The sequence below is a fragment of the Lactuca virosa genome, chromosome 7 (assembly GCF_052849685.1).
Source record: "Lactuca virosa cultivar CGN04683 chromosome 7, Lactuca_virosa_CGN04683_v6, whole genome shotgun sequence".
NCBI lineage: Eukaryota > Viridiplantae > Streptophyta > Magnoliopsida > Asterales > Asteraceae > Lactuca > Lactuca virosa.
The window spans coordinates 138,001,950-138,020,411 of record NC_136432.1 but is presented as its reverse complement, the minus strand read 5'-3'; positions in this window follow the sequence as shown (position 1 = coordinate 138,020,411).

Sequence of the window (18,462 nt, the reverse complement as noted above, 5' to 3'; positions counted from 1 at the left end):
AGACCTTAAAACACCCAATGACACCATCCCCATGAGTTTACGGCCGTAAACTCATGGGGGAAGTGGTCCAGAAACCGTAAACACTCATAAGGGCCACCATTTGAGGAGTAAACTCCAATGTGAGGTCATACTCTCTTTATATGCAACCCTTGGTACTCCTAGCACTTGTGGCAAAGTGTTTTCATAGATTAGGATGTCTTTACTTGCATAATTAGTTATTAAATGACTAATTAGATACTTAAATGTATGATTACATGTTAAATAGGATTCGCATGTGTGTTCAAGTCCTCACTTGACACTTAGCATCCTATACCATCCGTTCATCCGAATCACCCATGTCAGGTGAGTTCATACCCCTAAATCAACCTTTTTAAATGATTTTAAATGCTTTTATGGGGGGGGGGGGGAATACAAGTTGAACTATAAAGTTATTATATCAATCACATGTGATTAATAACTGTATAGCAAATAGATTTTTTCATGTTAAACTGTTTTATCCAGCTAAAGGTTTTCAAATCTTGTTTTCAAATCTCTTTTAAAGTATGAATATCCCTTTAAAGATTATTAAAGCTTTGTCAAAGGTTTTACCAAAACTTCTTTTTATACTTTTATATTGTAAAACGCATGGCTATATATGTATAGTTATATAAGAAATGTTTAAAGGACTTAGGAAGGCTAGCTCGCTTTAATTCCTTTTCCTTGTTTGGATGTGGCTTTAGGGTATCGGTTATCCGTCCGAAGGTCGTTTAAATATTAGTTATATATCCTGTATACATATATAGTCATAAAAGTTCTATCAGTCAGTTCATAACCTTTGGGTAGCAAAGGCATCTAGATAACTTCTCAAGTAAACTATAATAGGTATAGTTTAGAAACCAACCCAAACATTCATGAAGGAGAACTTAGTCATATCTACATTCTAAAACATATACTTTTTAGTAAAGAGAAAGGTTTATAGAAATCAAAACACGAGATACATCCTCATGACGCGGATTTCCACCGTTGTCAAGTTGGTAACCAGAGACTCCTGGAGGGAGAGTGGGCATTGTGTGTATAGATCTATACGGGAGAGACACTCCCACATCCTGACTGCTAAGGGGTGACAAATGTCACATTCATTCCGACGCCAGCACGTCGTCAAGTATTCGATCGTCAATCAGTATGGTTACGAGTATCTTTACATTTACCTTATAATTCATGGCTTTCAGGTAATAAGTATTATCACGGTATTTTCTATATATGAAACCATCATAATCTATTTTCCTAGTTATACACTGGGCCTCATTTTAAACCTTTAAACCAACCCACTTAGGATTAAAGGCTATTTTAGACTCTCCGAGGCGTATTGTTCACTTAATACTTCCTGGAGTCTGTATTTCATTATTTTAGACTCTCCGAGGCGTATTTTTCCCTTAATACTTTCTGGAGTCTGTATTTCATTCTTTTAGACTCTCCGAGGCGTATTGTTCACTTAATACTTCCTGGAGTCTGTATTTCATTCCTTTAGACTCTCTGAGGCGTGTTCTTCATTCAATACCACCTGGAGTCTATGTTTTAGTTACCTTTAGCCAGCAGCGTTACTGCTGAGGTAAAAATATTATTTTCCCTATTACTTTTGATTGTGATCTTCTCACATATTCTTTAAAGTATAAATTATATTTTGATAAAGATAGTACCTTTAAGGGAAAATGTTTCTTAAACATAAAACAGTTGGGTCTTGGTAGAAGACTGCTTTTAGTAGAGATACTCCTTGGTTTAAACATAAAACAATTGGGTCTTGGTAGAAGACTACTTTTATTAGAAAATATAGGATTTTCTGGAAAGGATTCTAATACTCTGTAAACTCAAATCACCATCAGCGAGTGAGATTATTTTGAAATAAAACATGTATTTATATCAATGTTATTAAATACTTATGAACTCACTAGCATTAAAATGCTGATACTCGCTTTCAAAATAACTTGTATTCTCAGGTCATCAGTAGACAGGTACACTCCGGGAGCTTTTGCGAAGTCAGCCTAGTACCAAGCTGCAGTTGATGTTATTCTCTGTATTTACTTTTGATGTTGTTGCTAAATGTAACCTATGGAAAATTATTACTATTAATGCAATGGTTGTTGTACTTTGATTACTATACTGCATATGTTGTGATACTTGACATGACGTCCTCCACCCCAGAACGTTTTCGCCGTTCCGGTTTTGGGGTGTGACAGATTGGTATCAGGCATTGTTTATAGTGAGGTCAGTATATCAAATCATAAAAGATATACAACCTATAAATACATTGGGATAAAACACTCTGACCAAGAATTATACTTTAAAATATAACCATATTTTACAAAAGTATAAGAACATCTAGAAGATCAAAACCCGAACAAGTATCACAAGAGGAACAAGAATAAAAGTCTTTGGATGTTGAGCATTTCCGTCAAACCTGGGCAATTATGTAATCGTAAGCTGGAATAAATATAACCGGATCAACTATATTTATTCGAGATGCGACTAACGTGTGCTTGGGAGTGATGGTGATGTTGCAATAAATCTGAAACTTACCAAATAGGAATGCTAGAGCCAAACATAAAGTTTAAAATACTATAGGAGTATTTTTGGATACTAAAAGACTCACAATAAACCCAGAAGCATGTTTAGAAGTTAAGAATTAAACTTGTAATTAAAATACTATAGGAGTATTTTAGGAACCATAAATAACCTTGTGTGAAAAACTAAAAAGGTCCTTATTGATATACCTATGATTACAGAGTGTATACTCCCAAGGTTATATATAGTGAGGATCTCATAGTCTGAGAATATGTGGTTTCGCTCTACTTCCTTTTCCTTGTTTGGATGTGGATATAGAGTAGTATCATATATTCGAAGGCCTATCAGATCTAAGTTATATATGATTTGTGTACCCTATGTAATTGCAGCAGGACTCGATATGGATCACCCAGTGAAATATTTTAATAATCTCTTAGGATTCTTTAGACATTTCCATTCTCGCACGAACCCCTTTAGAAGACCTTATCCACTTCAATAATCGGCCGAAGAGTCGATACGGACCCAAAAGAGGTTCATTGAGAAGGTTTCCAATCAGGAAATAAATGAACATGGACGAGACTATTGAAACCACCATGTTCCTATACCTTTTAGGGACAGCGGTGGGAAATTCGCCTGAACTTCCGAGATTCCAGTCATCCATTACGAAGTGATGACACTCAGAGTCAAAATCAGAAGTAAGGCGGAGCAGACATTCAATATGTCTACGAGAGAAGACAACCCTATGTAAATACCCGAAGAAAACCAACGCCCGTTCTAGTCAAGGATAAGAGGTGGACAGAGGGAACCAGTGCATGGAACCCGAGAAGTGTTTCTACCTCTTTATCGTCACGCTAATAAATCCATAAAATAATACAATTTAGTGAGTTAGTGGTTACACTACTCACACTATGTGCTAGGCAAATAGTCTTTTCCGTCGCAATTAATACGAATAGATCGGATCTCAAAACCTCGATTGAGAGTGTTTAGCCATAAGTTTTCATGAGCCTTTTCTTCTGTGATCTTCGTTCCGAACTTCTCTCAGGTCTTTTCAAAACCGGAGAGTGAACCTCTCCAGTATAAAGATAACTTAGTAGGAACGACCCCCATTTTATGGCTTTCCGATACACTTACTCCTACCTTGTTACCGGGACTGCATCATAGGGATGTAGGTCGACACTCATATAACCATAACTCAAGGTGCGGGAAAAATTTATGCCTATCATAGTAAAGAAAGATACGTCTAGGGGTTAACTATCGTCTCTCATCAGCTTGTGTTCCTTTTCGTGTAGGAAAAACCATGCCTCCAAAGAAACGTAACCAACCCGCTGGAAAGACACCGGTCCTTCAATTTGATGAAGCTACGTTCTGAGCTGCAATTTCAGCAGCCATAACAGTTGTCATGGCTCACCTGAATGCTAACAACGCCAATGTTAGCAAGAGCCCTATCGGGAATCCTGATCAAAGCAATGGACAACAACAACCAGCATCGGTGTGTAAAGCCACCCAAGAACCCCAACCAAATCCACTGAAAAGAAAGTTTAAGAACGAGGAGGGAAGTACCTCGACTCAAGGAACTTCCAAAGGGCAACGAGCTGAGGTAGTCAATACCCCTGTCAACCCTTCCGTCTTGACTCCAAGAAGACCATACCTAGGAAACCTCCCCCGTTGCAGCAAGTGTAGCTACCATCATCATGGTATCTGTCGAGAATTCTTTTGTGTTAGATGCAACAGGAAGGGGCATATCGCTCGTATCTGCAGAACCCCGGTTGAGTTCATTACATCAACCACCAATGTTGGGACCAGTCCAGTATGCTACCTATGTGGTGAAATTAGATACCTCAAGAGGGACTGCTCAAGTGAAAGAAATGACAAAGGCGCAGGAGGAGTCTAACCCTAATGCCTAGGGGAAGCATCAAAGAACCCGGTAGAATTTTGGTACGTCTCTCAATCCTAAGTAGCTAACCGAGAACTTTAATAAATCAATTCTAATTGTAATCACTCCCTCGCTAAGGCGAAAGTCGCAGCACGATTGAAAAACTCAAAAACCCATCAGGTAAAGCTATGATGGCTTGGTATATACGTTGAGGCCATTTATAATTAAGATTGATAGACCTCGAGTGAGTGATGATGCCTTATCTCCTGTTCCTCGTTTGGTTGTGGATTTAGGGTGGAGTCACTCAGTCAACAGTCCTTGTAATCTTAATTATGCATGACTAGTGTATACTAGTCGATTATAGAGAGGCCTCGTGAGAAATCCATTCATGAAAAGTACATTATTCCAAAACATCAGGACCCCCTAGAGTTCCGTGTCAATTATATCGGTCCAAGTATCCGCGATAGTGATACCACGGACGAAACCCGAGACGCTGAGAACTTGTGTGCCCTGTTCAGCACATGGTCCTATCGATCTTCATTCCATATCATGTCGATGTTTGTTAAATTCGACACTGCCGTCAATCAAGGTTCGACTTGGTGCGATCATGTGAAAATTCCTAGTGTTGTGTAAAGAGAACTTTCACCATAGCGTATGCGTCAAATAAAGATTCTTCCGAAACTAATAAGAAAACCTAATGCGAACCGTCAGTCGTCTCTCTTATCCAATCCTTCCGAAGTACGCAGGAGAAGGGTACCACTCGCTGTTAACCAACCCCTCCATAGACATTAAAACAAGAAGCGGAAGACACCGCAGATTCTCCGAAAGACAGTAACTGCCCCAGGCCTACTCAATAGATCCTCTAGAAAGGCCATCCGCACCGCACAACCAGGTTCGTGAATCGAGAGAAAGAACTCATGGGATTAACTTACTACTACTAAGTATATGCATTAGGGTGGTATATAATTTAGATCAATAAGATTTAAAATGTGTGCTTCCTCCCTATTCCCGGTTCCTTGTTTGGTTGTGGGTTTGGGGTGGGGCCACACATCTGAACATCCTGTCGATCTCAATTATATACGACTTGCATACACCGAGTATTAGTGATTAAGCCGAGTATGAGGACTACCACGAACCTTATAATAAGACCCTTCATCCTTTCCCCGATATAAAAGGAGTTGGAGTCAAGAGAACCACTGTGGGTTGAGCTACTAAAATGACCACAAATTCGAAATTTGTTGTCATCCCGGTTAAGCCAACATAGTAGCTAACACCCTCAGTTAGGAAAGGTAACTCAAGTCGTAAGAGTCAAAAACATTGACTACGACCATCCATTCACGCTTAATCCCACAAATTAAGCATCTCAGCGGTAGGCCTAGAAACCTGAAAGCTGTGACAGGTTAAACTCTGAGAAGAATGGATGAGGAAATTAAAGGTTCTGAGTAGCAGAATCTTATGCTATCTAGATTTAATCTAGATAGAGAAAACTCAGTAACACCGGAAGAGTAGTTGCAAGGGATACTCAAACTACTCAGGCACTTCGTCCATCCAGATACAGACGAGTAGTGCCTAGAACCCAATGTCTCCTCATGCGAGAAAAGCCACCGTCGCCCCATAGACGATAGACTACATTCTCCAAGGTTAAATGCTAGAATGCCGAGAACCACAGGATAACCTTCGCGACCAAGAATACTTGAGTAAAGTAGACGGTAAGTTGTGTCAAGCTATATAACCCAGGCCGCAAAGAGATTGTAGACTCGACACCAGTCTAGGTGTTAGTCAATGAGTTATACAAGAACACGCGCTTCCTACAAGCCGGAGAGAGCAGACGCGATGGAGAATGGAGCAAGTCCTAGAGAATTGTTAGACTACTAGGTGTTCCAAGAAACACTATCTCTAAAGAGATAATAGAACCACATCCTGAGATAGTCAATCCTTTCGAAAATCTCTAAGGACGAATTAGCCCTGATCAGAGGCTACTATCCATGAAACATCGAAGCGAGTAAGAGCATGATTCTTTCAGATTAGGGATCATGCTGTGAAAGCATCTATTAGACAATGATGAAAATTTGAATTTTCTAAGCATTGTCTGGTAAAACCCTCTATCACACTGACTTCGAGAGTTCCTGTTAGAAACACATCGAGAGTCAGAAGTGCAGGTCCATTTTTACACAAGGTCGAGATAGATGCCACGTAACCAATAGATGCCAGTATATAGCCAATACCTCCAATGATCCAGAAAACCTCCGAAAGCCAATCAGTAGGAAATACGAATCCGAAGACAACCTGAGCCTTCTAAGAACCAACCCGGGGATTTCACCCCAGTAAGAGAGAACTTTTGGAACTTCAGAATGGTGATCACGCCAAGTGATGATCTAACCATAGAAGTACATTATGTTCTAAGTGCTGAAACATTCTATCTTCCCAAGAACTCAGGACCATCAGAGATTCTTGATAACAATAGGTCCAGCTTCCGTCAGACCTCGCCTACTTTAGGAATTCCATAAATTCCACCCTAATCCACCCACGTCTCAAACTTGAAAAAGTTCTTGTCCGACGTGACTCTTGAAATCCCACTCGTCAAGATCGAGATCAATGATGGCCCCAACTTCGTGTAGGAACCTATAGAGATCATGGACCGAGAGGTCAAGGGAAACGAAACAAATCCGCATCCCAATCGTGAAGATTCGCTGGAACGCCAAGCGAATACCGGAGTTCACTTGGGAGTGTGAAGAGCGATTGAAACTTAAACGTCCCCATCTCCTTGCTTAGTTATTATGCGATAACTTAGTAGCTTGAACTCTAATTTCGGGATGAAATTCCCTCTAACGGGGGAATGATGTGACAACCCGAATTTTCCATTTGTATAAACTCCGCAATCAAGCACATCAAAATTTAGCCAAATTCATCTCAAAACATTTTTGGCCGGTTTTAAGTCCGTTTGAGTATTTTATTTTAATTTTTCGTCAAACGAACAAATAAATGGAAGTGTCCGTTAGGTGTGTTGTGTAGCGAATAAACAATAAACACCTTGACTAGGTGTTTACGGCCAAACAAGGGGTGTTTGGGCCGTAAACTCCCTTTTCCATGGACTCATGCATATAGCATGAGTGTACCCTCCATTTCCCATTTTTCACTTTCAACTTCAAGAACACCAAGAATTCTCTCTCAAGTATCATATCACATTTCCGTCAAATCCGCCAAAATGTAAGTGTTTTCTCCCTAGATTCGTTCTTATAACACTTTATCTAGTGTTTATACTCGATTTCATCCATGGAAATCTCCTCTTTTCTTAGATCTTCAAGTGTTCTTCGAAACACCAAGAACACACACTAGTGTTCTTGGGCTCCAAACACTCTTTCGAGCTTCCTATAAGTAAGTACACTCCTCCTACCAAGTTATTCACTTAGAATACATGTTAAACCATTGAAGAACATCAAAATCCCCATGAAAGTATGAGTTTACGGTTTGGGGAGATCTCCCAAAAACGTAAACACCTTCAAAGGGTGTTTAAGTGCCCTTAACACCTTCTATGGCTTGCATAAGTGACTAGAACCTTGCATGCATAAGATGGAAACACCAAAACACGAAATAGATGGGAAAACATAAGTTTATGGCCGTAAACCCATGTGTTTACGACCGTAAACTCCCAAGGAGTGGTCCAAGGACCGTAAACTCCAAAGAAGGGTCATTTCGAGCCCTAGTCACTTGCTAAGCCCTTGATTCGAGTCTAGCTTACCTCCTTGAGTAGTATAAGACCTTAAAACACCCAATGACACCATCCCCATGAGTTTACGGCCGTAAACTCATGGGGGAAGTGGTCCAGAAACCGTAAACACTCATAAGGGCCACCATTTGAGGAGTAAACTCCAATGTGAGGTCATACTCTCTTTATATGCAACCCTTGGTACTCCTAGCACTTGTAGCAAAGTGTTTTCATGCATTAGGATGTCTTTACTTGCATAATTAGTTATTAAATGACTAAATAGATACTTAAATGTATCATTACATGTTAAATAGGATTCGCATGTGTGTTCAAGTCCTCACTTGACACTTAGCATCCTATACCATCCGTTCATCCGAATCACCCACGTCAGGTGAGTTCATACCCCTAAATCAACCTTTTTAAATGATTTTAAATTCTTTTATGGCGGGGAATACAAGTTGAACTATAAAGTTATTATATCAATCACATGTGATTAATAACTGTATAGCAAATAGATTTTTGCATGTTAAACTGTTTTATCCAGCTAAAGGTTTTCAAATCTTGTTTTCAAATCTCTATTAAAGTATGAATATCCCTTTATAGATTATTAAAGCTTTTTCAAAGGTTTTACCAAAACTTCTTTTTATACTTTTATATTGTAAAATGCATGGCTATATATGTATAGTTATATAAGAAATGTTTAAAGGACTTAGGAAGGCTAGCTCGCTTTAATTCCTTTTCCTTGTTTGGATGTGGCTTTAGGGTATCGATTATCCGTCCGAAGCTCGTTTAAATATTAGTTATATATCCTGTATACATATATAGTCATAAAAGTTCTATCAGTCAGTTCATCACCTTTGGGTAGCAAAGGCATCTAGATAACCTCTCAAGTAAACTATAATAGGTATAGTTCAGAAACCAACCCAAACATTCATGAAGGAGAACTTAGTCATATCTACATTCTAAAACATATACTTTTTAGTAAAGAGAAAGGTTTATAGAAATCAAAACACGAGATACATCCTCATGACGCGGATTTCCACCGTTGTCAAGTTGGTAACCAGAGTCTCTTGGAGGGAGAGCAGGTATTGTGTGTATAGATCTATACGGGACAGACACTCCCACATCCTGACTACTAGCTACAGTCCCGGCCGACCAAGCCAAGGGGTGACAAATGTCACATTCATTCTGACGCCAGCAGGTCGTCAAGTATTCGATCGTCAATCAGTATGGTTACGAGTATCTTTACATTTACCTTATAATTCATGGCTTTAAGGTAATAAGTATTATCACGGTATTTTCTATATATGAAACCATCATAATATTTTTTCCTAGTTATACATTGGCCCTCATTTTAAACCTTTAAACCAACCCACTTAGGATTAAAGGCTATTTTAGACTCTCCGAGGCGTATTGTTGACTTAATACTTCCTGGAGTCTGTATTTCATTATTTTAGACTCTCCGAGGCGTATTGTTCCCTTAATACTTCCTGGAGTCTGTATTTCATTCTTTTAGACTCTCTAATGCGTATTGTTCACTTAATACTTCCTGGAGTCTGTATTTCATTCTTTTAGACTCTCTGAGGTGTGTTGTTCATTCAATACCACCTGGAGTCTATGTTTTAGTTACCTTTAGCCAGCAGCGTTACTGCTGAGGTAAAAATATTATTTTCCCTATTACTTTTGATTGTGATCTTCTCACATATTCTTTAAAGTATAAATTATATTTTGATAAAGATAGTACCTTTAAGGGAAAATGTTTCTTAAACATAAAACAGTTGGGTCTTGGTAGAAGACTGCTTTTAGTAGAGATACTCCTTGGTTTAAACATAAAACAATTGGGTCTTGGTAGAAGACTACTTTTATTAGAAAATATAGGATTTTCTGGAAAGGATTCTAATACTCTGTAAACTCAAATCACCATCAGCGAGTGAGATTATTTTGAAGTAAAACATGTATTTATATCAATGTTATTAAATACTTATGAACTCACCAGCATTAAAATGCTGATACTCGCTTTCAAAATAACTTGTATTCTCAGGTCATCAGTAGACAGGTACACTCCGGGAGCTTTTGCGAAGTCAGCCTAGTACCAAGCTGCAGTTGATGTTATTCTCTGTATTTACTTTTGATGTTGTTGCTAAATGTAACCTATGGAAAGTTATTACTATTAATGCAATGGTTGTTGTATTTTGATTACTATACTGCATATGTTGTGATACTTGACATGACGTCCTCCACCCCATAACGTTTCCGCCATTCCGGTTTTGGGGTGTGACATCTTGGGAGGTTTGGAAGTTGATGGAGAATGTGGAACCTTTAAGAAACCAACAAATTATGAAATTAATGTAGATGCTACTCCATAAACTTTTATACTCTTGAGCATGAAGTTCATAACCAAATTATGAACTTCAAGAGAGTTAAAATGCAAGTGTTCTTCATGTGTTTTTAACAAAACGAGAGAGATGAGGGAGAGATTAAGAGATTTCAGATTTTGGATGTAAGAAGTCTAAATGAATGAAAGCCTCTCACGCATGTCTTAAAGCAAAATCAATACCCACAAGTACTTAACCATTTAAGCACACATGTGCTTAAGGCAACTTGTCCCCCATGCCCTTAAGACATGCTATAATTTTTATGAAAATAAACAAAAGGCCACAACCTCTCTGTTTACTCACAACCAACGGTTTTAAGTAACAAAAAGAAGACTAGTTTTATATAATTTATAAACCTCTTTTATAAATTATAAAACTTAACCTTTTGGTAAAAGAAAAAAATCTGTATAGTCCAAAATGTTGTACATGACTTAATAAATCATACCATATGATATACTGTAGCATCTGAATCCTTGAGGTACTTACATTCTTGAATTTTTGCATTTTATAGGGCTCATGATATGAGCCATAGTGGTCACGACGTAAGAATGCCCATTGACCATTTGACCCGTATACTCAGACCTCACGATGTGAGCCAGGTCCAATGACCCAAAACCCTAATTTTAGAGCATTTAATGGAATGAGAGGGATATGATCGCCCACCCTCAGCCTCTCTTACACTCTAGCCCCCTGAAAATCCTAACTTCGACCTCCTTGACGCTTTGGGCCATTGTTGGTGATTTTGAAGAGCTCACTTAGAGGTTTTTGGTTTGTTGAAGTGGAAGAAGGCTCTTGTGGTGCTTCATTTTGCCAATCTAGCTTCTACCTCTTGGATTTGTTGAGCTTAAGAGTCCTTGGATGTAAGTTTCAGTGTAGGTTTTGACTCCAAGCTTGAGTACTGATCTTAATGACCCTTATTTTCACCTAGTTATTACCTAAGTCATTTATTGGACATGCATGACTGAAAAGCTATAATTTTTATTATCCTTAGAGTCGAGGAAGGTAGTCTGGAAAGTACCAATATATTTTTTAAATGATTAAGGACTTAATGCTCAAAGTTGCTCAGAACCGATCTCACGACGTGAGAAATGGATCCTCACGATGTGAGCCAGGTGGTTGTCCTGTTCTGAGGATCCTGTTGGATGAGTGAAACTAAGTCGACTTACTGAGTTGGTCCGGGTCGAGTCCATCCTCACGACGTGATCCTTAGTGGTCACGACGTGAGAATGAACTAAGGAGAAAGTTGACCTTTAACCCTAGGCATTGACTTTTGACCCGAGTTGACTTTTGGTAAACTCTTGGTTTTGAAGGGCAGATCTAAGGTTTGCCTTGAATGATTATCTACGTGTAGAGTAGCACTGGCATAGTTGATTGTGAGAGCAGCAGTAGTTGATTATCAATCGAGAGGTGAGTTTTCCTTTACTGTATCTATGGGTCGAAGGCACGAATACCAGCCAACTAGTTTATGATGATTGTCTTTGTGAGAATTATTAGTTATGCTTGTATTTGCTAGATAACTATGTGATTCTTGTTATGTGGTAGTGGTAGGGGTGAAATAGAGTCAGTATGTGGTTGAAATAGACCGAAGGGAATTATAAGCACCCAGATATGATTTGTAGTATCCGGTTGAAATAGACCGAAAGAGATTGCAAACACCCAAATATGCTTGATAGTATCTGGTTGAAATAGACCGAAGGGGTAGGAAAGCATCCATATATGCATGGCTGTATGTTTGTTTAGTATGTGGTATTTTAGGGGAACTCACTAACCTTTGTGCTTACAGTTTTCAGTTTATGTTTCAGGTACTTCCAGTTCGAAGGGGAAGGACTCGGCCTGATCGCACCACATTACCCTATGCTTTTCTGCATTTAGTGCTTTTGGGAACATGTACTCTGATAACACGGTACTATGATACTATTTTGATTATTTTGATATTAGTATCATATGATTTGAATGAATTTAAAAGCAAAATTTTATTCGTATTTTTGGGTGGTTACAAGTTGGTATCAGAGCCATGGGTTGAGGGATTCGGGCATACTATCGAGTGTCCCTGGACTCAAATCGAGTGTTTGGTATATTTTTCCATAAAAGAAACATTTTAATCTAAGGATTTTTAATAAAAGAAAAGGGGTTGCGATGCGTGCAATCAGTTGAGCTCAAGTAAGTCTTCCCAAAATACCCATACAAGTCATATGTTTTATACTATGACATGAGAACTGCATGTTAGATTAGGCGATAACGATCTGCTCAGAATTGCATGATAGAAGGCTAAGAGATATGCCTTTATGTGCCTATCTGTATGAGATTTTAGATTTTCATGCTAGTATTAGATCAGTTACTTGTTAGGATGGCCTGTATAGGGTATGCTTTGAGTTGAGTTTCCTGATGCTCGAATGTTGCACGCTTTTTGGTTTAGGAAATTCTGTTGATACTAGCTAACTAGTGGATGAATTCATTAGATTATATATTATTGTGATTGGATAATTTTAGAAGGAGATGATTAACTCTATTGTGTAACTCTTGTTTGAGTCCAACCGTTGTAGGGTGGGACCCGTCATTTGAAGAATTATCTAGTAATAGTAGTATGTAATTGTGTTTATGCAGTAGTTAGGTAGTATTTGCGAAAGTTCCTTCTGCAGCTGATAGCAGAGAAGGGTTAGGAAGGGAGTTTTAGAGAGTGGCTATGAAATGCTTTGGTGGATAGGACGCCTTATAGTTTGAGGAATGTATCAACTAGAGGAGTGACTTGGAGGAGTCGGGGTAGTCCTTAAGGAGGGTATAAATAGGTGTGGAATGTAGTATTGGGCTCGTACTGCTGAAAGCATATGATTTATAACCAAGACTTAGAAGACTTCGATGAATCTAGGGAACTCGGTAGTGTAAACCTTCTCATGTGTTTGCTAATTGTTTATATGATTATGTTTCAGCATCGTGAGTACACGTCATGGAGCAGGGGGTTCAGGATCTAGATTTAGTTTGGGAGCGAGCACCGAACCGATTGATAAGAAGCTATGCGAGTTTATTGCATCTGATGTTACTAGAGGCATCCTTGATGAGAATTCGACGATGTTCGTGTCGATCAAGTAGGATATCATTGAGCTGATGGAGGATCGCCTTCGGATCATCCGGGTCGATCTGGCCGCTAGCCAGTCGAGGGACCACACACTCTCCTTCAAGGATTTAAGGGGGTGTAGGGCACCAAATTTCTTTGTGGTAAAGGATCCCATCGCATCCAGGTGTTGGATAGGTAACATTGAGTGTGCTCATATGATGAGCTTCTGGCCCGAGGGGTCGAAGGTTAGATTCGCTGCAGGATGTTTAAGGGAGCGAGCCCGAGACTGGTGGGAGGAGGTTGGCTATTCTTTGGGAGCTCCAACCATTAAGGCAATGTCCTGGCCAAATTTTTTAACCTGGTTTCAAGCAGGGTTTGTACCGGATGTTCAGGTGTAGCAGTTAGCTATGGAGTTTCTTGACATGAGACAGACGACCGAGACTGTGGCGGAGATCACCACCAAGTTCAGAGAGAGGGAATTGTTGGTACCCCATTATACAACTGATGAGGAGGTGAGGAAGACCCGATACCATGATATGTTGAGATATGACATAAGGGAGATCATTAGTTTTTATGCCTGCCCGACTCTGGATGACATGATATCCTGGGTGTGGGAGCGAGAGATTCTTTTGGAGCACATAAGGAAGAGGAAGATGGAGCATGGGCAGAAGATTGGGGTTTCAGCGACGAAACCCAAAGGGTTAGAATCTTGGTCGAAGGGCCAACAAGGTCGGATCTACTGTGGCAAATGTGACAGATCGCATGATGGGGTTTGTAGAGCGGGTGGTTCAGGCTGCTACAAGTGTGGCAAGACAGAGCATTTTATCAAGTATTGTACTGTTGTTATCATCACCACCCAAGCATTAGATCTGATTTGATTTCATTGCAATTAGAGGGGCCACAAGAAGGCCAACTGCCTAAGTTCTTCATCGGGAGGACCAGTAGCAGCACCTGCACCAGTGACCCTACGAATTACTAATGGCCGCTAGGGCAAGACAGATGCACCTGTTGTGAGGAGCAGGGCTTTTCAGCTGACTACCGAGGAGGTGCGTGCTTCACCAGATGTGGTGACGGGATCGTTCCTTGTGAACGGCATCTCTTCTTTGATATTATTTGAGCTGACTACCGATCTTTCGTGTCTCTTACGCTCAGCAAGAGGTTTGTTGGAGCTCCGGGTGAGCTGGATTATCCCTTAGGGGTTGGGATTACGGATGATCGATCTATACAGATATCAAGGGTTCATCGGGATTGTGTTCTATAGATGTTTTACGAGCGGTATCCGATCGAATTGGTTCACATTCCTATGCACAGGAACAAACTTATAGTGGGGATGGATTGGATGAGCCCCAATGGTGTGGTGATTGATTGTGAGAATCAGATGGTACGTGTTCGGACCCCAAGTGGGAGAGATTTGATGGTCCATGGAGGGCGCTCAGCACGGTACGATCCTATGCTCGGTCACTAGGTCCATATTCTATCTACATCAGGGCTGTTCTGGTTTCGTCGCCAATGTTATGGATACTCGAGAGAAGGGTAAGGCGTCAGCTGATGAGTTGCCGATTGTACGGGAGTATCCAGATGTGTTTCCGAATGATTTTTTTAAATGCCACCACAGAGACATGTGTAGTTCCAGATTAACTTGATTCCTGGTGTGGCTCCGATAGCCAAAACACCATATCGGTTAGCTCCACCAGAGATGCAGGAGTTGTCTAGACAGCTGCAGGAGCTATTAGATAGGGGATTCATCTGGCCGAGTAGTTCGCCTTGGGGTGCGCCGATCCTGTTTGTTAAGAATAAGGATGGGTCGAATCGGATGTGTATTTACTACCATAAGCTGAATAAGTTAACGGTGAAGAACCGTTATCCACTCCCGAGGATTGATGATTTGTTTGACTAACTTTAGGGTGCATCTTGGTTTTCCAAGATTAATATTCGTTCAGGCTATCATCATATGAGGGTCAGAGCATGATGATATGTAGAAGACAGCCTTCCATACTCGTTATGGTCATTACGAGTTTATGGTGATTCCCTTCGGACTCACCAATGCTCCGGCTGCGTTCATGCACCTCATGAATCGCGTGTACCGACCGATGTTAGATCAGTCTATGATTGTATTCATCGATGACATCCTGGTCTATTCCAAGACACATGAGTTGGATGGGGAGCACTTGAGAGAGGTGTTGGAGACCCTGAGGAGAGAGAGAATGTATGCGAAGTTCTCCAAGTGCGAATTCTGGTTGCGCGAGGTGCAGCTTCTAGGGCACCTTGTCAACTAGAATGGTATTCTGATCGATTCGGTCAAGGTTGAGGCCGTGATGAGGTGGGCAGTTCCGAGGTCTCCATCTGAGATTCAGAGTTTCCTTAGGTTGGCAGGTTATTACTGGAGATTCATTCATGATTTCTCCAAGATAGTTGTTCCTCTTACTCGACTAACAAAGAAGACTACCACTTTCCGTTGGGGGTCTGAGCAGCAGGTAGTGTTTGAGGCCCTGAGACAGAGATTGTGCGGGGTACCATTTCTGACCATGCCATAGGGAGTTGAGGATTTTGTGGTTTATTGTGATGCGTCTATCATGGGATTAGGGGCAGTTTTGATGCAAAGGGGTCGTGTTATTTCTTACGCTTCGAGGCAGCTAAAGCCTCATGAGGAAAATTATCTGACGCATGTTTTGGAGCTAGGAGCTGTGGTTTTCGCCCTCAAGATTTGGCGATATTACCTATATGGGGTCTGTTGTACTATTTACATGGATCACAAGAGCCGGAGGTACATGATGGATCAGCCAAATCTGAATATGAGGCAACATCGGTGGTTATATGTAGTGAAGGATTATGATTGTGGGATCCTTTGTCATACGGGGAAGGCTAATGTACTGGCCGATGCTCTCAGCCGCAAGGCAGTCATGGCCCCAATCAGGGATACCTGTATGAGGATGACAGTGACTACTCCACTCTTGGAGCATATTTGGGAGGCTCAGTTCGAGGCTAAGAAGGAAGAGAACTAAAAGAGTGAGCACATAGTAGGTCAGGTGGCTTCCTTTAATTATGATAGTCGAGGTTTATTGACTCTCCGTCAGAGTGTGTGGGTTCCTTATTGGGGAGGTGTGTGTCAGGTTCTGTTGGAGAAGACGCACAAATTGAGATTGTCCATTCATCTCACGGCGTTGAAGATGTATAAAGATCTTTGTCCTGATTATTGGTGGCCATGTATGAAGTGGGATGTTGCTTGGTATGTGGAGAGGTGCTTGACTTGCAAGAAAGTCAAGGCCAAACATCAACGGCCCCATGGGAAGATACAGCTGTTAGATATTCCTATTTGGAAATGGGGGGGTTACTATGGATTTTATTATGAAGTTACCTCAAATAGCGCGCATAGTGGATTCGATTTGGGTCATCGTGGATCGATTGACCAAGAGCGTGCACTTTATTCCGATTCAGGAGAGTATCTCTGGGGAGAAGTTGGCTAGCATTTATACCACGGAGGTTGTGGCGCGGCATGGGGTGCCAGTTTCAGTGGTATCAGACAGGGATATCCGGTTCACTTCTTGGTTTTGGAAGAGGTTTCATGAAGAGTTAGGTATCTGCCTACATTTCAGCACGACCTTTCACCTGCAGATGGATGGTCAGTGTAACATCCATAAAATTTTAAAAATTTTAAAACTTTTACATATATCCAAAAACCATCATTGTGTACAAATTGTTTTCAAAATAAGTTCGACATCAGAGAAATCACAGAAATCATGACACAAAATATGAGGAGGTGCAGGATCACACCTTCGCCTTCCCGCGGTCCTCTCAGGTAACCGAAACATAATCCAAAATAGTAAGCTCAAAGCTTAGTGAGTTCCCCCAAAATGCCAACGCAAATACAAAACCAGAATAATATCACAAATACCATGCATTCAAAGCCTTTAGTTTGACTGGAACGCCACACCAGCCTACAATCTATCTGGTACGCCCTCCGGGCCTTCGGCCTGATTGGTACGCCCTCCGGGCCTTCGGCCTGATTGGTATGCCCCGCTGGCCTACAGTCTATCCGGGACGCCATGGGTATGTTGGCCTTCAGTACAAAGCAGGTCCGTCTCAACCCAACCGCACATAACATGTCGACATGTACATAAAATTTAAACATATAACCAGTCAATCAGACAAACATATAGATCTTACAGATCACTAAGCATAGCATCATCCTATTATTAGGATATAGATCTAACAGATCGCTACAATACTCAGTCATGCAATAATCAGTATAACAATCCAAAAGGGCCAGCCTTGGTGCCTTTGACCCAACAAGTACAGTAAGGAACACTCACCTCACAAGTAGTGCTGACTGATAAGATCCAACTCCAAATCTCAGCTCCGGACTCAAATGCCTACAACCACCATGTGACTATTTCTATCAAGACCCGAAATACCCATAATGCCCTCAAAAGTCAAATTTGGTCAACCAAGGTCAAAGTAAAAGTCAACAGTCATGGTCAACAGTCCATGTTGACCCAACTCGTCGAGTTCCTACAGTATCCAGAGAAGCGGGAAAATCCTAGCCAACTCGTCGAGTTCCTTCAGTCCTTTTTTCATCAAGTCGAACGCTTTAATATGTAGATCTGATACCCAAGAGCTGGAAAACCACATAAAGTTGCGAGCTTTACGTCCATGCATGTCACCAAGAGGCTCCAAAACTCAAGGAAGGCTTAATAAGGGACCTAAAGCATGAAGGGGGACTAGAACTTGATAAATCTTGAAACTTCAAGCCCAAAGAGGCCACAAGACGTCCAGATTTGAAGTGATAACTTCATGAAATGCTCAACCCCATGAACAATCCCAGGAATGAGCCAAATATGACAATAAGCATCCAAGGAAGAAATCTAAGCAATAGATAAGCAAGGTGTCGACTTTATACCTCAAAATGACTGCCACAAAA